This window comes from Uranotaenia lowii, chromosome 1 (genome assembly GCF_029784155.1).
Source record: "Uranotaenia lowii strain MFRU-FL chromosome 1, ASM2978415v1, whole genome shotgun sequence".
NCBI classification, from domain to species: domain Eukaryota; kingdom Metazoa; phylum Arthropoda; class Insecta; order Diptera; family Culicidae; genus Uranotaenia; species Uranotaenia lowii.
The window spans coordinates 37449537-37472451 of record NC_073691.1 but is presented as its reverse complement, the minus strand read 5'-3'; the positions used below and the strand labels follow the sequence as shown (position 1 = coordinate 37472451).

At 33.6% G+C, this 22915-nt stretch overlaps 1 protein-coding gene across 6 annotated transcripts in view; it reads right to left on the bottom strand.

Moving 5' to 3' along the window:
- LOC129752671 (carboxypeptidase D) overlaps positions 1 to 20585 on the bottom strand; it is a 42396-nt gene extending 21811 nt beyond the window's left edge. For 5 of the 6 annotated variants that reach the window (XM_055748440.1, XM_055748453.1, XM_055748458.1 and 2 more), the window contains exon 1: positions 20128 to 20585. The gene's annotated coding sequence lies outside the window, so the exon portion shown is untranslated. The remainder of the gene's footprint in view (positions 1 to 20127) is intronic. The other variant, XM_055748465.1, reaches the window with a different exon arrangement.
- Between the last annotated feature and the right edge of the window lie 2330 nt (positions 20586 to 22915).

Below are 22915 nucleotides of genomic sequence, written 5' to 3'. Positions count from 1 at the left end.
AGGTAGAAACTGTTTGACACCCAGAGAACACATAAATTTGCAGGTTATGGTAATATGTATGACTGTTCAAATGCATCGGCGCGTAAAGTTTGTCTGCCAAATTTTCCAAGCACTGAGGAGCCCATTCAGTATAGATGGCGGGAAAATCCGGCTGCAGTTTTGTCCAAAACTCATTTGATCCAGCAGATTACACAACTCTGGAACCACATAATTAGATCATACACTCACTCACAAACACCGGCTACAATTGGCGAACGAGAGTGAGCGTGTTATTTCATTCCATACACATTTTTCGGTTACCGGTAAACAATCGCAAAATGGTTGTAAACCTCATTTGGTTTACCGGCATCGGAGCCAGAAGAAATGAGCAAAATGATTCATGTTTTCACTTTCACGTCATCGGATGTTTCGATCAAACGTAATCGGATCAGCTGAGCGCGAAATTGGTGGCATATGTTTATCCGACTTGAGCGCCCTGCTGCTGATTAAAAATTGCACGAATGTTATGTCGTCGATGCAATGGCGTGGAAACTACAGACAGACACCCTGGTAGGTACTAGACCGCAAGGTGATCCATTTTCCCAATGGAAATGTGATCGATTATTTCATCGGCCAATTTAACCCTGCGTTTATAGGGCACTGGTACCTAGATTATTCCTTGCTAAGTTAGTTGTGTTTAAGACATGATATCCATATGAGAAAATCTTTTTTTTTTATTGTGATATCACATTCTATAGGGTAACTAGCTATTTTTTATTTTGAAATTTCAAAGTTTTTTCCCGATTTTTCTCGGTTTTTCCCGGTTAAAAATAATTGATTGACCCCCTAAAATTTCTAGTTATTATTTTATAAATCTTGTTAACCATTATGAAATCATGACGAATACTTCGACGCCTTTAAACACGTAGCATTTTCACATGAAATTGACAGATTTTCATACATTTTTGGAACGAATCCAATGAAATTGGCATCTATTTATTGATTTGCTCCACAATTTCAACAATTTTGCCAAAAGTCCGGTTATTTTCATCTTGAAATTTAAATGGTTAAGTGATTCTTCTGATCCATTGTTGAAATTTTAGTTTTTCTAAAATTTGAATAGAGTTGTAGAAAAAATAGTTTGTATTGAAATATCTTCTTGATAACTTAAATACGGATTTGTCTCACAAAACAATTAATAAATTAAGTAGTGCCCTAGCTCAGTGGTTGGCAACCTTTTGAGTCGATTCACAATATCTGAGTTTGAAAAAGATTTATGTTTTCGACCGGGAATGATATATAGTAATTCAAATTTGGCTTTTCAGTCTTGGATGTAAATCAAACAACAGGGGTTTTTGAAATATTTCACCGGTATTTAAAAAAAAAACACGGTTGTTTGATCTACATCCGAGATCGAAAAAGCCAAATCAAAATTATTGTTTTGTTTTAATAGTAAAACAAAATAGTTGAATGATCAATGACATAAGTTTTACTTTAAAATCATAGGAGTTATTTTTGTGCTCTTAGACATTTCTTTACCATTAGGTACATGGATTTTCTTCTGGATCGCCAACTCTTCTAAATATTTGATTCTATATCAATTATAATTCGGAAATTAAATTTTTTAAATGGAAAATATCCGGTAAATAAAATTGAAAATCCTATCAAGTTAAATAAATACTTTGTGTGATGTGATGTTAATGTTGAAGATTTCAACATATTATTTTGAGCAGAATATTTTTAATTACTTCCCAGATTTAACTTAACCTTTCTAAAATCCAGAAGTATGAGGTTAAATTCAACAGAAATTAATGTAGCCGAAATGCCGAAAAGCCGAAACTGGTTACATACATATGTCACTCCGAATTTAGAATTTTCGAGATTCATGACTTCAGAATTTTAAACATCTGGAAAATTTAAAACCTAATTTTATGTCACATGTGATTCTTCAGTATTGCGCGTCCAATTGAAAAAAGAATTACTTTCAATACATTGTAGATATTGTATCTGGAAATATTAGTTCAAGGATAATTTTGAAGTTAAAAAAAAAACATAAATAAAAATAAATCATTGATGATTGATCCTCAATCGAAAATAAAAAAATATGTCCGTTCCGGAAACTTCGTTCAAAATGTGTATGCGTTTGGTAAATATTGGCTGTAAGCATCACACTTGAAATTTTCAATGTGTTCTCAAAGTTTTTTTTTTAAATACATACAATTTAATTATCTTTAAAAACTACTTCGAGGTGTAAAAAACAATTATTTTATTGATTACAAGTATTTAGCTGTGATTAAGTTTTCAAATAGATTTTCAGGATAAAAATTTCCATCCATTCTCAATGCTGATTCGAGTTTGAAAAGTTGTCAACCTTCAATTTGTGAGTCTCAATTCTTAGTTTTGGAATTTTGTATTTGAATTTCATGCAGGCCCGTCCATCTAAAATGTGATTTTTTTATTTGGAAAAATGTAAAGGTTTATGTGTTTAGAAAACAAAAATTCAGAATTGAAAAACATAGAAAAATATTTCTTAATTGCTTGACTTGAAATTTTCTAAATTTATCTAAAATGGAATAAAAAACTGTACTTTAAAATTCGGTATATTCATTTTAATATTAAAACAAAATATTAAAATGAAAAAGAAAAGTTTTTTTTTTCAGATCTAAGGATTTTTTTTCAATTAAAACGTCTATTATAAAAAAATTAAGGGAACAGCATTTTGGTGCTGTTTTAATGATTAGTTGGGAAGATTTTGGTGTCCTGAATTCGAATATTTTGCCAAATTTGGAGTATTAATCTCATTTAGTTTTGATTGTATGGAGATTTAAAATGTGTCAGGTTTAAGTAAAATCCAGCATTGATGACTATTTAACTTTTAAACCAACATTTTAGAAGAAATCTAATTCTGATTCTGTTTATTATTCTTCTTAAAATAAGGAATACTACTCGCGTAATACAAGGAATGTTTGGAACCTACAAAACGATTAGATTCATGCTTTAAAATGTATCGTAAATTCAGTTTGGTTTATAACTTCTTTTAAAATTCGTAAAATAAGGAAAAGTTAACAAATAGAAAAATACCATAACTTTTTTCGCAGAACTCTAAATTACTAGAAGTCTTGACAAAAGTTGATATTTGATACAAAATTTTAACTTTATAACGCATTTTTTTTTAAGTTTATTCAAAATAGTGCATAACTTCCTTAAATAATTTCAACTTGTTTTGAAAAGTTATTCAATAACAAAAGCCGATAGAATAATTGCACATTTAGTTAGATTCATGGCACTCAAATCAGTCAATAATACGTTTTAAATTCACTGAATCTCGGAAAATGTAAATTTTGTGACCTTGAATAATTTACCAAACCCTTTCGCATTTAGAAGAACAAGAAACACAAAATAAAACTGAGACTGAAATTAGTTTCTTGAAGAATGGTTCAATCAGCATAACAATTTTGATGTCATAAACGATTGTTTTAAATTCAAATTTTTAGTGAAAAGATAGAGAGTATTATATTTAACATATTTCTGCTAATTCTTTTGTCCATCGTAAAAGGAAAACGCCTGTTGGTTTATAAATGGTATGAAATTAGTATTCAATAAACGAATTTCGAAGTTAAAATGGTTCGTTTCAAAATTTATTCTTGTCAAGCTACACTTCTTAATAAAAACTCATTCTAAAGACGAGGTAAAGTTTGGTAGTTTGGTAGTCAAGTTTAGAGTTTCAATATAAAAGGTTTATTGAAATGCAATTCGAAGTTGACAATTAAAAAAGTTTCAATCCGTGAACGTCATATTGTGTCGTAAAATGAAATGTCTCAAGCCTTGGGTGATTTTAGACAAAATTCCCCAAATTTCTAACTTGCTTTTTAACACTTATTTTTAATACCTTTTAAGATCAAGTTACTTCCTGATACTACGGTGAAAATGTAACTTGGAAAAATCTTCCTGGGGGCAGTGGGGGAACATTTTCACATCTTACGGACCGCAAAAAATCTTAATCGAAAAACACCAAAACTCGGCACCCTCTATTTCAGAAATCTTTGAAAAAAGTTGCAAAAATCGGCTAGTTTTATGTTCAATTTTAACGGAGTAACTTTAATGATAGAAAAAAGAACATTTGATTTATGCTTCTAGGTGTTACACACTCGCGGTGAGCGAAAAAATGAGATATCTCGTACTTGGTCCGAAATGCGTTAAGAAAGACGCTTATTAAACCATACAAAACAGCTATAATATGTGAGTGGTATAATAGTTTTGAGCTCAAACACTAAACAAAATCTTTATGCAACCTATTGAAAACTGGAAAAATATTTTGTAGCCTTACCATTTTGAAATCGTGTGTCAAAAGCTAAAAACCAGGTACTGTATACAGCCAACTGGAAACCCAAATGACACTTAACGAAATCGGGCTATTGAATTAATCAGATTGACCTTATAATTTCTAATGTACAGGATTTATAAAAAGCTATTGATAAACCCAATAAAGCCTTTAGAAAATTTTAAATAAATTACAAAGGTTTCAAAAATTTATTGAAATTGAATGCTATAACCAGTGAAAAACACCGAAAACCTCAACAGAATCTTCAAGGTTGAAGTAGTATGAAATTCAATAAAAATCAATAAATAAATTCAATAATTTTCACTACTTTGTTCCGCTAATTTTCATTTTCTTTGTTGTGGACTGAACTCTATGCTAAGGATAATTAAAAATAGTTAGATTTTGAATAACTCATAACTCATTTTAATAAGTAATTGAATAATTCATAACGAAATTCACCATAAAGCTTATAGCCCAATTTTGTTCAGTGGAGCGAGCATTATTTTGAATGTATGCTTCTAAGGTGTACAGAAGAACAGTATACCCACATATATAGATACGCATACATACACAACACTGTACATGCCTATATTCACACATACACGTGTTCTACAAACACATACATTATTTTTCTTGTGCTTTGTTCATTGGATGATGCAACTTGTTGACCAAGAACGATTTTTACCACTTTAGCTTCGCGGATTTAATCTTGCTTCTGAGCAATATCACGACAAATCGCACTGACGAAATGAACAAAAAAAACAACATGACTTAGTTGAATTTATTTATTGTTCACGGCCTTTGTTTACTCAATATCATACATACTGGTTACTTAAACTACGCTTTAAACTAGCCTTAATTAACCTGGCTGATAGATTACACGGCAGAAGGTACCCAATGTTCCCATCTTAATGTGCGTTTTTTATTTTTAATCATCATGTTTAAGTTAAAGCGCGTTTTCAAATTAAAAAAAAAGAAAACCGTATACTTTAGTGACAGCAATACTTGAGATACAATATCTACTTCATATTGCAGTGTGCACATTAGAGATCAATATGGTTAATGAATCATAGAAGCTAATTTTCTAGAGCTCGAAAGTTATAATGATTTCGTCACAAAGATGGATTTTAAATATATTTCTGTGTATTTCAAGAGAGTTATTTTTTGTACAGAAATATATAGGACTGTAGACCTTTGCTTACCAATAAAAATTTATCTTGGAAAATACGAAGGAAAAATGAAACTTATGTGGGGTTAGGGTATCGAAGTTGAATAAAACCATGAGTCTTTAGTGCCGATAGTGGGTTGCAAGTCACTTGGAAAATTTGATAGAGAGCAAAAGGACTAAGTCCAACTACTGACAATTTGAATATAGCTATATAGGAAGCATAAACAAATCCGATGATGCGGGCTTGTGATATAGCTCAGTTGGCAAGTCAGTTGCTTCCTGAGCCGATGTCCGTGAGTTCGAGCCCAATAGTAAACATCGATCACAATTGTACAGGATAAGTTTTTCAAAGACTGGCCGCCATTTGTATTGTTAATATAAGTCGCGAATGACATAAAGATGTTAAAACGACTATAATCGTAACAAAAAAAATTCGATGATTTTGAAACGTTCGGGGTAAGATACTTCCTAAGTTGTTTCTCATTTTTCCAAATAAAAATCAATATTCAAACCAGTACCTTAAGAACTCATTTTGAACATACTTCAATTTAAATCAATCTTCTCTGTCAATGGGGAATGGAATGCACATTGAACTTGAATTTCACTCCTGCCGCCATTCCCATCCAGTTGAAAGAGTGCCAATCTGGCTCGAAGCCACACCAACTATGACGTCAATGGGAAAATCCCACGGCCTCCAAAACCGTTCCAGAGTAAAAGGAAGCTGCAAGAGACAGTTCGTTCAGCTTTGCCTTGGACTGATAATGGCCGTGAAAATCTGTGTACCTACTTCTATGCCAAACACGAAAACCAACCAGAAATAGTAGAAATACATGGAAAACGTAGCGAAAAAAAAATAAATATATACGAACTATCAGCCGAGTAACTCATATACATAGTTAGTTAGTTTGTTAGGGGAGTTGGAGCTCATCTCTTGCTCCCCATTTAAGGTCACGGCCAAGCACTTTTTCTCTCACTCTCTCTTGGCAGCATCCATCAGCTGACTCCAGCAGCGACTATCAGTCAGCTCGCATTGTTATAGGTTCGTACCTACTAGTAACACACTATACTATACTATTCACTCACATACAATTAATATATGCATAGTTGCATGCTTTCGCTTCTGGTTGTGGGTCTTTATTTTTTATATTATTCCATTTAAAAACATGAAGGAATGCCTCCCGACGTCATAGCGATAACCCACAATTTTGCTACCGGAGAGAACCGGATCGAGGCCGTCCTCCACTGGCTCCAACAACTGGTTCTTCGATCTCCTCTGGGAGATGCTCCTCCATACCTCAGTGTGCGGCTGATGACCCATTTCGGAGTTTCTCTTTCACCTTTCACGAGTTGGCCCACAACAATGGGCTAGTTAGTGTATGGACATTCTGCCGTTACCGGTTCCGCCGAGTAAACCATTCATCATGTGTTGTTCCAGCCAGTCCAGTAGACTAAACAACTCTCAGTTGGTTCGAGAGAAGACGAAAAAAAAGCGAAACAGAATGCGTACGCGGAATGTTTATTTTTGTTTTCGCTAGAGAAAGTGAAGGTGATTTGATGCAACCCAGTCCGATTAGTCATTTATCCTGGTGAGACCTGGATGAATACAAAATGTTTCACAACAACAGAATTCGATACCGAATGAAAAATAATGTAAAAGTATTCTTTGACAGAAATACCGAGGTCTTTTTGCTTATCATCGCATAACAGGATCAATTTCAACGCAGAAAACTGCTATTGGCTCAAAAAGCGTGACTCAACTTCTCAACTCATGAACCTTTGATTCGACCACAACATTCGAGTCCCTCACGATGAAGTCTTGAAGTTTCGAAGTGCATAGAAATGTATAAAAAAATAATTTTAAGACTCGATCCAAGTAACCGAACGTTCCATTCCGTTCACGAAGTTTTCAAAGTTCATATAGCTTTCCTAAGAGTAAGTTCACTGGTGTTGGTAAAAAGTGGTGGAAATTTTGTCACTTTTAGCACATTTTGAAAATTTTGCCATGCAAATATGTATTCAAGATCTTTGAGCGTTGCATTTTTTACAGCACTGTTTCTATTTCAGCCGTATGTGATAGAAATATAGCTATTTTTGCATCACAGCATGTGAAACTACAACAGGTGTTGTTAAAAAACTTGAAGCCCACAGATCTTAAAAATGTTTTTGCATGGCAAAATTTTCAAAATGTGTTAAAGTGACAAAATTTCTACCACTTTTTCCCAACACCAGTGAACTTGCTCTAAAGTGTAAGCATCTTACACTGCTGAAAATTTAAGTTTTTCTTCTCATTTGGCTTATTTATTACCTGTTTACCTACACACCCAAATATCTTCTCCTTCGATTTATTATTCGATTAATAACGCAAGTTTCTTTTTCTTCGATTTTATAATTTGGGGGTTAACTCCCCTATATGAGGGTCCAAGGCCGGAAGAAGATGTGTACTACCTTACTACTACTACTACTTTTCTTTTCTTCATCATATCTTTTTGGAAAACAATTTGCAGATCGTTGTCTTTTGCATTTTCTGACAGAGTGTAATTTCAAGACTTTATGATGCAAAAGTTCGATCGATTCATGAATCCGTAGGTAAACTAGAAGCGTTTTCATGGAACTAGAAAAAAAGTAAAATTTTTAAAGTTAGGAGATTTGATCCTGTATTAAAGGAAACTTGATCCTTTAATCAGGAAGCCCTAAGCTTTGGCAAAAATCAAGAAAAATCTAAAGATAAAAGTTCCTTTGCCTTTTGGCCATATTAGTTTTCATTTACCAGTTTATAAGTGTCAGACCATAAGAATTCTGAAAATTTGTTTACTACACTAAAGTCATTGCATACTTAGAGGCGCAATTTTATAATTTTCCGATAAAAGCACTTTTTTGAGTCCTTTTTATCAGGAAATTATTGAATAAATATAAGTCATTAAATAAATATTAATTATTTCGTTCTAAGCCATGATAAACGTTCTTTCAGAACACAAATATATCTTTTTCTACTCGAGGGATTAAGCGAACCCATCATAACATACATTTTGGAAAACTTTTTCTAAAAAAATTGAGAGTGAACTATTACTTTGAAAATATGATATATAAAAGTTCATATTATACTCTAAGGATTGAAATATTGGAATAAATATTTTTATTCTAATTATTCCGTGTGGGTGATGTGATAAAAAAAGATCTTATAGTCACACTTTGATAGATTTTTCTATCACAGTGTAATAGTTTGAAAAGTGAAACTTTTAAAAACTTTTGAGATACCAGGTCTGTTGTTTTGTTCCTTTTGGCAAATTTTTTTAGAAAATTTAATTTAAATCTGTTTGAATAAATTCACTTATTGCAAATTTTTTAGCGAAGCAGGTAAATCATTTGAATTTTAAGGGATACAATTAAAGACTAAACTTTTATACTGATAATATTCAACTATACGAAATATGGCGTCTCAACTGATTTTCGATTTAATTTGATGAGTTAGCTTGAAATTTCAATATCCACATTAGAAATTCTGCATTCAGAATTTCTTATTGTTCTTGTTGTTGACGCTTATTTTGAATCCAAAATTTACAGCCTTTCAAAATCGCTTTTAAACTACATTCAATTATAGTTTGGAAAAAAAAAATTAATCAGTTTCTAAAATGGAATAGTATATTACACAATACTAGTTATGAAATGGATTGAAAATATAAATCTAGGATGAAAAATATCAGAGTGTAATTAAAAAAAATCTTTTTAAGGGTTCAGCTTACAATCTCATGATCTTTTTACAGGTTCAGAATTCCAACTTTATTGTCAGACAAATGTCAGAATGGAATCAAAATATGACTTCAATTTAATAAACAACCATAAAAATGCTGAATGAAATAGAAAAATTGTTTAAAATTACTTGATTTTTGAAATTGAAAAGTAATTAATTATTACGTAATACTCTGTATCTTATTGAGTATTTGATACTTTTTAGCGTTGAGGTTCTTCCGATTCTGTTCAGAATTTTATTGAGTTTATTGAATTTAAATTCCATAGAAAACTGCAAGTTTCAATTTGCTATCAACACATTAAGGATCGCAAAGTTTAAAGCGTGAAACACAAAATTCTGGCATTTTTGTATAAGTCAATACGGTTATCCAAACAATGCGCTTATAAAACAGTTTTTTTGCCAAAACCCCTCCTGCCTTTGTCCATTTTGTTGTCACTTTCTTAAATTTTTTAGATTTATTGTTTATGGAAAGATGCATTCCACTTGTGTCAAACTGAAACTAACACATAGTTTTTAAACATTTTAAAACTTTAAAAGGCAACATATTTAATTCATACCTACATTTTATTTATTTATTTATTTATTTATTTATTTTATTATATTTATTTTATTCATTTAAAAATATAACTGATACAATAATCGGTAGATATCTTTGTTTAAGTGATCGATGCAATTTTTCGCAAATGACATACAATGTATGTTCTCATTATCATATACTCTACAATAAATTATTATTATTATTATTATTATTATTATAATTAAGTTTTATTCATCGAACATTTTGTTTTAATGAATTATCTACACTAAGGATCTATACAAAACAATTAGATAACACGAAACAATGAAGACTGGCGTACTCGGTTGATGAATCGGCTAGATGGCTCCCCCAATTGATGTAGATGCTCAGCAATCTGGAACGTACGCATCATTGCACTCACTGGTTCATTATGTCCGTAAGATGTTCGGTGGGTTCGATTCGATAGCAAAGAGTGATGACGTAAAGTCCTCGAAGGAGCATTAAAGTTGATCATACCTAGCAGGTTTGGCGACTGAATTTCTCCATTCAGTATTTTTGCGATGAATGATGCCTGTTGAGTTTTTCGGCGGCGTTCCAATGTTTCTAATCCCAGAAGCTGGCACCGGTCGGAATATGCGGGAAGGTTTTCAGGATTACGCCAGGGTAGATGTCGTAGAGCGAATCTAACAAAACGCTTTTGTACACGCTCGATTCGCAAAATCCAACATAACTGATAGGGAGCCCAAACAATTGCAGCATGTTCTGTAACTGACCGGACAAGTGCGCAGTAGAGTGACTTCAAGCACAATGGGTCTCTGAACTCTCGTGCTACTTTGGAGATGAAGCCAAGCTGACGATTCGCCTTTCTTATAACTGAAGTTCGTTGACTATCGAACGTAAGCTGAGCATCGAGGATAACTCCAAGGTCGTCAACTTCAAATACCCTGTCAAGGCGCTGGTTATCGATGTTATAATCATATAAAATTGGCGTTTTCTTTCTATGGAATGTTATAACGGAGCACTTGGAGACGCTGACTGAAAGCTTATTAAGTCTACACCATTCACCAAAGTGATCTAGTAAAGATTGAAGGTGTGCACAATCAACAGTGGATTCAACTGGAACGAATAGTTTCAGATCATCAGTATATCCTATTTTGGTTCCAATTTCCAAGCTAAGGATCAAGTCGTTGAAAAACAGAACAAACAGTAAAGGTCCCAAATTGCTCCCTTGCGGCACGCCAGATCGGTTAGTAAATGGAAATGATATGCTATCACCAAATTTAATCCTAATACACCGCTCAGTGAGGAATGATTTCAACCAAGAGATCATGTTGTCATGAATACCGAGCTTAGCTAGCTTAGCGAGTAAGATTCCGTGATCAATCGTATCGAATGCCGCTTCCATATGGCCATCATATGGCCTATCATATGAATTCATATTATTGTATTATAATTCGTGAAAAAACAGGCTTCTTTAAAAAAATTAGGACACAAGAATTTTAAAGGTTATCTAGAAACGCATTCAAAAGTACCCTTCAAACTTTATTATTCCTCCTATAAACAGTTTTGCAGGAATCTCCAAAGAATAATAACAATACTAAGTTTGAGAAAATTTTCGTTACAGAACCTTAGTTCTGGCATCTGTTACTTGTGGCTTAACTTATGGTTATTGGATTTCAATGATATTTAATGAGTTAAACTTTTTTTTCGGAATTCCGGAACTGGTCAGATTGGTTACGGCCATACTTCATTAGCAGACCAAGAGAAGCTCCTAGAATGTTGTAGGGGGAACTTGTTAACTACCGGATATTTAACGTTATTTAGCAATAACTTCAATTTTTTTTTTAAATATTGGTTGTTCTGCGGATTTGAAGAGAATTAATGTTATAATACCTACACTACATTAGAAAAAAAATTGCAACATATTCATGTGGTAATTAAAAATATTTTATGATAGTTTTTACTCATTTCAAAAAGTGTTGTCTATGGCCGCACACTACGAACAAATTCAGCAAAGTTGTCACCAATGGCACAGTCTGTGTTCGGCAGTTGAGTGGTTAAGACGCTTTCGTTTAACTCTGGTGTGCTATTGTATCGAGCGCTTTTAAACAATAGTCTGTGGACAGTGTCCCAGATAACAGAACAACCAAACACGTGGTAAGATGGCGGCCCCAGCTTACCATTTAACATCAAATGGTCCACGTTTGAACACTTTGGTCATCGATATGGGAAACGTTCCGTCAAGAAAAGTCAACATGATCATCATCTCAAAATTTGTCAACGAAAGTTTGAAGGTGGAATACTCGCAAGTAAAATCACTACAACACAACACAGGCAAGGCATTGGTATTTGTTGAGGTTGATTCCGAGGAATCAGCCATAGCGGCAACAGAAATCAACGGAGGGATCCATTTTCTAACCGTTGAGCAAATAAAATATAAGGTCAGCGTATTCATGGAAGATGGAGCTACAACAGTACGTGTCCACGATGTGTCCCCACAAACCAATAACACGTTTATCACAAAAGCTTTGGAAGAGTTTGGAGAAATATTGTGGATCAAGGATGAATTCTGGACGGAACCTGCTCAGCTGAATGGTATCAAGAATGGGATACGTGCGGTTCGAGTGAAACTTCGCACCGCAGTTCCGTCTTACATCAACATCTGTGGCGAAGTCTCACTGGTCACCTACAAGCATCAGCAGCAAACTTGTCGTCACTGCCACAAACCGGTCCATTGGGGGCGTAAGTGTATGGAAGCCAGCTACATGGAGATGCAACTGCAAGGTGGAAGCATCAGCGACTGTCTTATTGCGACAGGCGTGAACTATGCCGGTGCTGTTAAAAGGGTTGGTGTTCAAGAAGAGAGGGCAACTACAAGCAAGGCGAACACGGAAGGCAGCAAAATCAATAATGATACTAGATCCGAGGTAGGTTTGAAATTTACAAATTTAAATGATTTGCTTCGAAAAAATATTGCTCGCGATGAAGGTCAACTCAGCAACGCACACAGAACACCAAAAGCACCACGAAACAACACCAATACTAACACAGACACGAACACAAAAATCACACAACGGAACTCACGATCGCGATCAAATGTTCGAAACCTGCGGGAAACGGTTGGGCGGAAGGGGAAACAAACCGATGGGCGAACCGGTTCTACGAACAGTATTGATCACATTGAGAATGTACTGCAAAGCAATTCTTACAGGGCACTTCTTTCTGATGATGATTTTGATAATGGGAATGAAGCGGGAAAAATGATTATTGAAAATAAATAATAACTGAAAATAAAATAGGATTTGAAAGAAAAATATGAATAATATGAATAATAATTTGTGTTACAATGTTGGAACAATTAATCTAAATGGAATAACAAATGGAAATAAAATAAATGCCTTGAAAACTTTTATTTTTTTGATGGATCTGGATATTTTGTTATTGCAAGAGGTTTCAAGAGAATTTTTTATAAATGGTTTTGAAAGTTTCTTTAATATTGATAATAATAAAAGAGGTACAGCAATTCTTGTAAAATCATATGTTAAAGTATCTAATGTTAGAAAAAGTCTTGATAGTCGTGTAATAAGTCTTAAAATTAACGAAAATACAACAATATGCAGTGTGTATGCGCCTTCAGGGAGTGCACACAAAATAAATAGAGAAAATTTCTTCAAAAGCACTTTACCTTTATATGTAAATAATGGGCTTGGCGATTTAATAATAGGAGGTGATTTCAACAGTGTTATTAATGAAAAAGATGCCAGTCATATATCAAACTACAGTTCTTCGTTGAAATTTTTTGTTGAAAATTTACAGTTGGTTGATTCATGGGAAATAAAGAATAAAACTAAAATTGATTACACGTTTGTAAGAAATGGTTCTGGTGCAAGGTTAGATAGAATTTATGTGAGTAAAGGCATTAAAAATCATGTATTACAGATTAAATCAAATTTGTGTTCTTTTTCTGACCATAAAGCGGTTATACTTAAAATTAGTTTACCTTATTTGGGCAAAAGTTCTGGAAGAGGTGTTTGGAGATTAAATGATATAGTACTTAATGAAGAAAATTTGCTAGAATTTCGACAAAAATGGAACTATTGGATAACTCAGAGGAGATATTATAATTCGTGGTTATCGTGGTGGACTGATTTCGCGAAGATAAAAATTGTGGCTTTTTTTAAATGGAAACAAAGCGTTATTAAGAAAAGATTCAGAGATACTGAGGAGTTTTTCTATTGTGCTTTGAATAATTTGTATAAAGATTACTTAGAAAATCCATTATTATTAGGAGAAATAAATAAAATCAAAGGCAAAATGTTGGCCAATCAGAGAATGATATCAAACAGTTTCTATCAAAACTCTAAAACATATATAGCCGGAGAAGATGTTTCTATTTTTCAAGTTGCAGAAAATGTTCGAAATCGTGGAGGTTCTTCTATATGCTCTCTAGAAATAAATGGCACAATTGAAAATGATTCAACGAAAATTGAACAAGAAATAGTCTCTTATTACATTGATCTTTTTAAAGAGCATCGGGTTGATGGCCCTCCTTTTCATCCATCAAAGGTGCTTCCCGAAAACTTGACATCAAATACAAACTTAATGAATAGAATTACAGAGGAAGAAGCTTGGATAGGAATTAAGCAAAGTCAGTCACGTAAATCTCCAGGTTGTGATGGTTTGACAAAATCTTTTTATACTTTTTGTTGGAATATCATTAAAAATGAGTTTTTGTTAGTTTTGAATGAAGTAATGAATGGACAAATTTCTAAGAAATTTCTTGAAGGAGTAGTAATTCTAACCAAAAAGAAAGGTAATAAAAACAAAATTGAAAACTACAGACCAATTACTCTTCTGAACTTCGATTATAAGCTTATTGCGAGAATTTTAAAGAACAGATTATCAACTTTGAATCATTTAATAATCTCAGATGCACAAAAATGTGCATGTCACAACAGAAACATATATGAAGCAACCTGTTCAATAAGGGACAAAATCTGCGAATTGAATATAACTAAAAAAACAGGTATATTAATTTCTTTTGATTTAGAAAAAGCTTTTGATCGAGTAAACCATTCATTTTTAATTGATACTTTAACAAAAATGGGATTAAATACCAATTTTATATCTTTCATTAAATCATGCCAAGAAAATTCATTTTCAAAAATTTTGTTCAACGGAAATTTATCTAACGAAATAAAAATAGAGCGTTCAGTAAGACAAGGAGATCCTTTATCGATGTTATTGTTCTGTATTTATATAGAGCCTTTGATATCGAAACTTAAAGATAATTTGATCGGAAATGAAGATTTATTAAATTGTTATGCTGATGATATAAGTTTGATTTTAAATGACCCTAATAAAATAAAAGTTGCCAAGTTGATCTTTGATAATTTTGAAAAATCAGCTGGAGCGAAAGTAAATTATAACAAAACGTACTCTATGAAAGTAGGTATTAACCGAGAACTGAATAATGTACCAAACTGGGTAGAGTTTAAGGAGGATGTAAAAATATTAGGAATTTGGTACAATAATAGTACATTAAAAATGGTGAACAAAAACTGGGTAGATATTTGTCAAAAACTTAATTTTATGTTGAATAACAATAGATATAGAAAACTTAATTTAATTCAAAAAATAATCTATTTAAATACATATGCCTCATCCAGAATATGGTTTGTTGCCTCAACAGTTTCGGTAAATAAGAAAATTATAGCAAAAATAAAATCTTTATATGGGAATTTTTTATGGTTTAATCAAAGTCTAAGAATATCGTTTAATCAGTTGTGTTTACCTAAAAGAGATGGAGGATTGGGTTTGATATCACCGGAGTTCAAATGTAAATCACTTTTAATAGCAAGATTTTTGAAACTAGGAACAGTATCCCCCTTTTTAATTAATTTGACTCAAAATATTGGAAATCCTCCAAATATTAAACAGATTCCTATTAATTCACAATTTCTAAAAACACTTTGGTTAAATCTACCTTATCTTCCTCAAACATGCATTGAAAATCCTTTGGCGTCAAGTATTTATAACCATTTTATTCAAATTCTACCGAAGCCACATGTAGTTGAAAAATATCCAGACCATACTTGGAAACATATTTGGAAGAATATATTTCATAAGTCAATTTCATCTGATTATCAATCCTCGTGGTATCTTCTTGTCAATGAGAAAATAGCTTGCGCAGAAAATCAATTTCGATATGGAAGAGGAATTTCGCCATACTGTGAATATTGTCCTCAAGAAATTGAAGATATTAATCATAGGTTGGTGGAATGTTCCCAAGTTCGAAATTGCTGGTGGTACACGCTTAGTAAGATCAAGTTAGTTAACACACGTAAAACAAGAAATATTGTGTTCTCGGATTTCAAATTCCCCGTTTTTCGGACATTTGTGAACGATGAAAAAAGTTTAATGTTTCAGCTTTTCACACAATACTTACAGTATATTCTCTCCACAAACACAGTTGACGTTGACCTTAATGTTTTAATTTCGTTTTTAAAATATAATTTGTGAATTTCAAATCTGCCTTTGATATTATGTATTAGGTTATATCACGTGCCTTCTTTAAATGCTTGTTGCTTGTTTATTGTAATATTAAACTGGTAGAAATAAACATATTTGTAGAAAAGTAAAAAAAAAAAAATGGCACAAAAGTGTAGCAAAATGACTCAAATCACTTGTACAGGTCTTGTGAGTACGGTTTTTAATACTGCCTTTCATAAAAGTTTTTTTTCACAATCCAGAAATAAACATTTGTTTCGAAAAATACTAGAAAAAAATTGTCTATGCCGGACAGCAAAATTAAAAGTTTCTGAGAGGACCTAAATATTTTCGTTTTTGAATCCTTACTTCTGTTAACCACTTGAGGTTGTTATGGAGAAGAAAAAATGAAAAATTAAGTTAAAATCATGTTTAATTTCTAATGTTTTCTTGTCCGTTCATAGACAACAATATGGTTTCTGATCATAGACAAATCGCATTATTTTTTTTAAATTTTCCTGATATTTCGTTTGAACTTCCGTTTCTTTTTATGGCCCGCCACACTCCCCCACACCAAAAAAGCTCGAAATAGCCTCCTGGTAATGGACACTTCAGTTCTCAGCATGTCTGGCAGCAATCAGGTTAAATTTAATTTAAAAAACGCGAGCAAAAACACAAAATTATACGCATGCTGAGAACACAATATACTAACTTTTAAGCGCGGAAGAATGTAATTAAAAGTAAACAAATACAGTGAATCTCAGTGGAAAAAAGTTTTCCTTTTAAGAGATCAACTTCTCGATTGAAGAAATTCAAGAGTATTAACAAGTTAAAAAAAATAAAATAAATTAAACTAGAATAAACTAAGTTAAAATTAGGTGAAATTAAACTAAAATACAGACAAACAAGTTAAAATCAAATATTCTATACAAATTTTAAAAAAAACCTAGTTTGGTGATTCATTGTTTATTAGTTTAATAAGTTCTTAAAGTGTTGCATCAGTTTGGTCTTGAAAATATTCCTGTTATTAATTATCTTTAACTCTTCGGGTAGATTATTGGACTTCGTTGGTCCGACAGAAGAAGTCCTATGTTGACCTTGGCTTGTTGACGAATTACTTCTCAAAAGGTGATGAGACTGCCTTGTGTTATGACTACGAATTCCTGAAGTAAACCTGAGATTTCAAGATATATGAGAGGAATGCGAATTATCAAAGACATAAGTGCAAGTTTGGAAATTACAAAGTTCAGCCAATGGTAAAACATTGTGAGAGCGGTTGGAGTACAACAGATTGGATGGATGACGAAAGGGAAGGTAGAAGATAGTTTTCCGACAACGATTTTGTAAAGTTTGTAGACGAGATAGGAGAGATAAGGAAGCTCTACCACACGCCGCAATCAAATAATTCAAGTGTGAATGAACAAACGCAAAATAAAAACGCAACATTACATGGCGTGGTACAAAATGCTTCACTCTCCATAAAACGCCACTAAACGACGATATCTTTTTGTGTAAGTTATAAATATGCGATTTCCACGATAGGTTGTCATCTAGTGTTATTCCCAAATACTTGAAATTATATACTTTTTCCAAAACATTATTTACTATTTTTGGACTGTTGTGGGGTTGGATCGTTTTTCTAGAGTTTTGTTATCTTCTATCAGCTGTAGTCGAAACATACAAAGTTGTTCAGCGCTAAATTTCCTCTAGAGAATTTATAAACTGGCACAAAAACCATAAGCAGACTCAGTCACAGAAGAAACAAAAATGCTGTTGATTTTCCAGAACCAAATATTGAATTTTTCCATACAAAAATTAAAGTTCGAATTTACTCATGTAAAAGTAACTTCCAAATTCCTGAAAAAATCATGGATTAGTTTTTAACCAAAACGAAGCTTTTAAGGCCCCAGAGTTTGAGAAATTAAAAAAAAATCCCGAATCGACTCAGTCTAATATTTAATACATCCTACTCGATACGAAAATAACTATTTTGTCGCTGGAGATCTCTTTCAAGTCATCAGTGCATACTTTTGCCAGTGTTGTACCATATAGGCTATAGTATAGTTTTGTTTATTCCAAAAACTTAAAAATCATGACTATTGGCATTCCCATATGATAGGCTACAAATTTCAGTCTTCCACCTATAGAAAGGTTTTACCGGAATCGTAAAATATAATTTTGAGCTAAATGTAGTCACAGAACCGAGACTAAAAAATAATTAAACTTTAGTTATACTTGTAATTATAAGAAAATTGGGATTGACTAGGGTCCTCAATGCTTAGAAGAAAAGAAATGTCAAAGGAAAAGTACTATTTAGGTTGTTTAACGGAACATGTGCAACAGTAGTATCGTTGCGTCATTGAACAAGCAAATTAAATTTAAATTTTAGCAAATCCATTTCTTTTCATGCCCTTTTTCCATTCTGATATTGTTAAGGTAAATAGATCGTGAGTAATGGATGCATTTTTTCAAGAGTAAATTGCTGGAGGCACACAGATCGGCAATCAAGTTTCAATCAATTAGCGCTCGAAAAGAAGGGATAACGCTGGTGATTGTTTTCTCTAACCAAAAAAAAACTTCAAGGGTTAATTCCAAACGAAAACGACTGATAAAAAAGTCGAATTAAGTTTGTTGAAACCAAGGAGTAAATTTGCATAAATAATTTCAATCAAAGTAATGGTAGTGCAGATCGTCGTCTGGATCGAACATTGAGCAGTTGATCTGGAAAAACTTGTTCCCGGAATAAAAATTTAAAAGGAATTTCATGCGTTTAGTTGCTTGCTGAATGGCTTGAGTTTTTGTATTCCAGCGGATCCTGGAAAGTTTTGCCTTATACCGGAATAATGACACTACAGACATCGAAGCTCAACATTTCAGTATCAAGATTAATTTTATTTGAATGAACAAAAAAATTTCAAAAAAATAAATTAGATTGCTGTCCAGTTTTTTTCATGGTTTTCTGAAGTTAGTAAAAAATAGACGCACCTGTTATTGTTTCTATATTTTTTTATATTGTTGAACACATGTTTGGTGCACTTTACTGTGATTAAACGGGATCGTACTAATGAGATGTACTTAAAATTTTTCAACATTATATTTTAGGTGTCATTTCCAATATTTATTTCTATATCCCGTCAAAGAAAAGTTATCCTTTTAGTTTTTTGAACCAAGAATCCCGGTATCATTGCAATTTCGGAACGCCTCATTGTGTATGCTCCAGTATGTTCAATTGGTGCAAAGGAAACCAATTTTCACCTCTTTCTAAGCATGCAACATGCAAAGCATAAATTGAAATTCCTCCGGGGAACTCGGGATCCACGATCGGCTTAGCTCTACTTGCGGGACACTTTCTCGACGCACGACGGGCGCAGTCGATGTTCGTGCCCAGCCTTCGGGAAGGTGAAAGACTATCGAACGTCTGCTGGTGGTATCTGCATCGACAACCCACCTTCAACAACTTCAGCAAAACAACAAAAACAGCACAAAGTCAATGACAACAACAACAGCAACAGCAGCAGCACCTGGCGGCAGGAACGCCAGTTAGTATGTCGTGCTCCACTAAAAATTAACCGTTCAGTTCCGTAGAAAGTAAACCGGCTGTTAACTGTTGTTTATAATCGGCTGGGCGGCTGTCGAGTGTCATATTTTTATGTATATGGGACCCTCATCTTTGTGTCCGTCCGCGGGAGTCTTCGAACTTGGTTGGATTGAAACGCAAATTAGCACGGCCGTTTGCGTGAATTGGTACGATATTTTTGCGAAAAAGTTCAACAAACGGATGCTGAGGGGCGAGACGGTAGGTTTCTCCAAATAATGAGAGATTCCATTGACCCTCGGAGGAAATCCGACGGAAAAAAGACCGACAGGAAAATATTAACAACAATTTATAAAAGGCAACCACTCACTTTCTTATTGATTTCTGTTGATCCGGGGGGATTTCCCTCCAACAAGATTCCACTCGTCGTTGTTTATGGTAGTTGCTGATCAGGTTTCTCTTCTTATCATCTCCACAAAAGTATAATCTCAACAATTACAAGCCACTGTTAGATGAGCTTTCAGGTTCACTCAACAGATTAACGATCGATTAGTTGTTCACTAGTAGGTACCTAAACACATCGCGTTCCGGGACAGAATAATCTTGGCTTATCAGAATGGCGCAAAAGATGAAAGACAGCTCGCACAAAAACAAAAAAATCCCACAATCTCATAAGTCCAGAAAAAAACCCGTTTAGATTATTTTAAATGTCTTTCTAGACCAGGCACCAAATCGAGAATCACACCACGACCCAACACGAGAAAGCCAACACACGTCCGCACGATCCAGCCGATCGTCACCAACTGAGCGAAGCTCAGCAGGCTGGTTAATTTTTATAACTTCATCGATACCGAGGGGGCTCATCTAATGTAAGAAGGAAAAAAAGCAGTCGATGTGCAAATGCGACAGGCGGCAAGTTAGTTGGGCTACGTTCAAGCCAACAAACGAGAAAAAAAAGAAAAACAGCGACAGCAGCGGTGGAGACGAATCGAAGAGAGCGAATCCAAGCTGTCCCCCCAAAGCGGATGCAAGAAAAGCTTTCCTCCTTTTTGGTGGCGTTGCTTTATCGCGGCTCCAACTAGTTGGGTCCAGGCGGGTTGGAAAAGCTTTCTTGCTTGGGATAATTGGATAGCTAATCTGTTAAGGTTCTATAAAAAAGAGTTTGTGTTGATATATATTTTTTTAGATTTTAGTAGACTTAGTGAAATTTAGTAACACAGATAAGTAGACGAAACACTCATTGAAACCATAATAACGTCTCAAATAACGTACCCAGTAGCTTAAACTTGTCAGCCAGTTTTTTTTGAAACTCATGATTTTTATTGTATGTATGTTTGTTATCCACCATGGGTGCAAGGATTCACCGCAGTTCCTGCCTAAGTATGAGCGCACATGCATTCTTTAGAGTTCTTTAAGTTCGACAAATCTTCAATGCAGCGCGCCACCATACCCGGACCCCATGGCTTCGTATGAACTGTTATGGAGTGAATGTATTGTGTTGATGTAGGTGTATTTTGGATGAACGAGTCAATCAGGTGGACTAGTTTACTTACAGATATTCCAGCATCTGTTTATATACCTGGCCAGCTGGCAACTAATTGAACATCACAGTCAGTTATAAGAGGAAACACATCTTACCTTTCGGCCACTTATGTGATTCGACCCCAAAAGTTTTCTTGCCGATATCGGGAATCGAACCCAGTATGCCTGGCATACCAACACCAGAGTCGCGCCAGCCTTTCCGCTAGACCACATCGGCGGTACTTTTTGAAACTCATGATTTTTATTCCCTCGATTACAAACAGCCAATATACTGTACGGTTTGTATATAACATGCACGGTGATCGTGTTGATCACCGCCCCAAGCGCAAAAAACGGTTCAAAATACATGAAAACGCCGGAACTTCTATAAATTGAGAAAATTTTCTAGTTTGTATAGGGTAACGGACCTATTTTGGACCGCTTTGGAAAATGGCTATCCTATTTTCTGAAATAAAATAGTACATGTTACAATTTTCCGTTCATTACGAAAATCAAGGCTTTTTCTATCGAAACATATCGTCGTTTATTGGAATGTAACAAGATTTAAGCCTAAAACTCTTTTCTTTGATTATTACTGTGGTCGGTATTTTCGACTACCAGTTTTCTGTTTTGGACCACACTCTGGACCTATTTCGGACTACCCTTAAACAATTTTTTTTTTTTGGAAATTTTTCTATAATAAGACAGCAATTGATGAACAATTATGCAAATAATTCAGTTAATCTTACTTTTCTTATTCTTGTAGTCAAGTTTTGTTTGTTCACTTTAATTCATTCCTGGAATGACTTTCTTCAACTTTTCCTTAGCCTCTAAATAGGTACACTTGTTTGTTGAATATTTCTTACTACAACCATCTGTTATTTTTCATACAAGCTTTAAAACAGTAATTTTCGATAAGAATAGAGTCAAAATCAAAACAGAAAAACTCCTCCTTGAATAGTGCATTTCAAATGTTTTGAAAATTCCAACAGCACATGGAAATCTTGACGAATTTTTTTTCTGCAGTGTTCATTACTGGTCAGTTAGCTTATCTTTAGGATCAATTTTTTGAACGTAAATCTCCTTCAGACCCAATGATAAGTTAAGAAAGTCTGACATCATCAACTCTGCGATGCATTTTGACGTCCAAAACCTTAGTGGATTTGGTTTAGCTTCAGTTCTGTAGAAAACACAGATTCAAACATAGATAAAAATGTGCGAGAATTGTGCGATCTTTCTAAAAGCCAGATTTTTTTCGCTGAAAAATTCACAAAAGTTCAGTTTTAACTTTAAAACAACTTTTGTTCTTTGAAAAAAAAAAATCGTTGGCGTAAATTTTTCAACAGTTTTTCGAAAACTGCATAACCACAGGGGCTTAAGAACTGATTTTTAGTACCTACTTTTTCGCTTATAATTTTTCACATTTCAACAATTTTTTTCCTTAGTTTTAAAATATATTTGGACTATCTCATAGCTATAGTTTAATATATATTTTTTAATTGTTCTACTATAAACTGAGATATTTCAATTGTTACAAAAATTGAGTTCGTTACATATTTGCCGATTTGTTTTATAAAAATAATCATGAACGGTGTTTAAGGAGCCTTAAAAACGATTTAATTCCTCTCAATGGATTT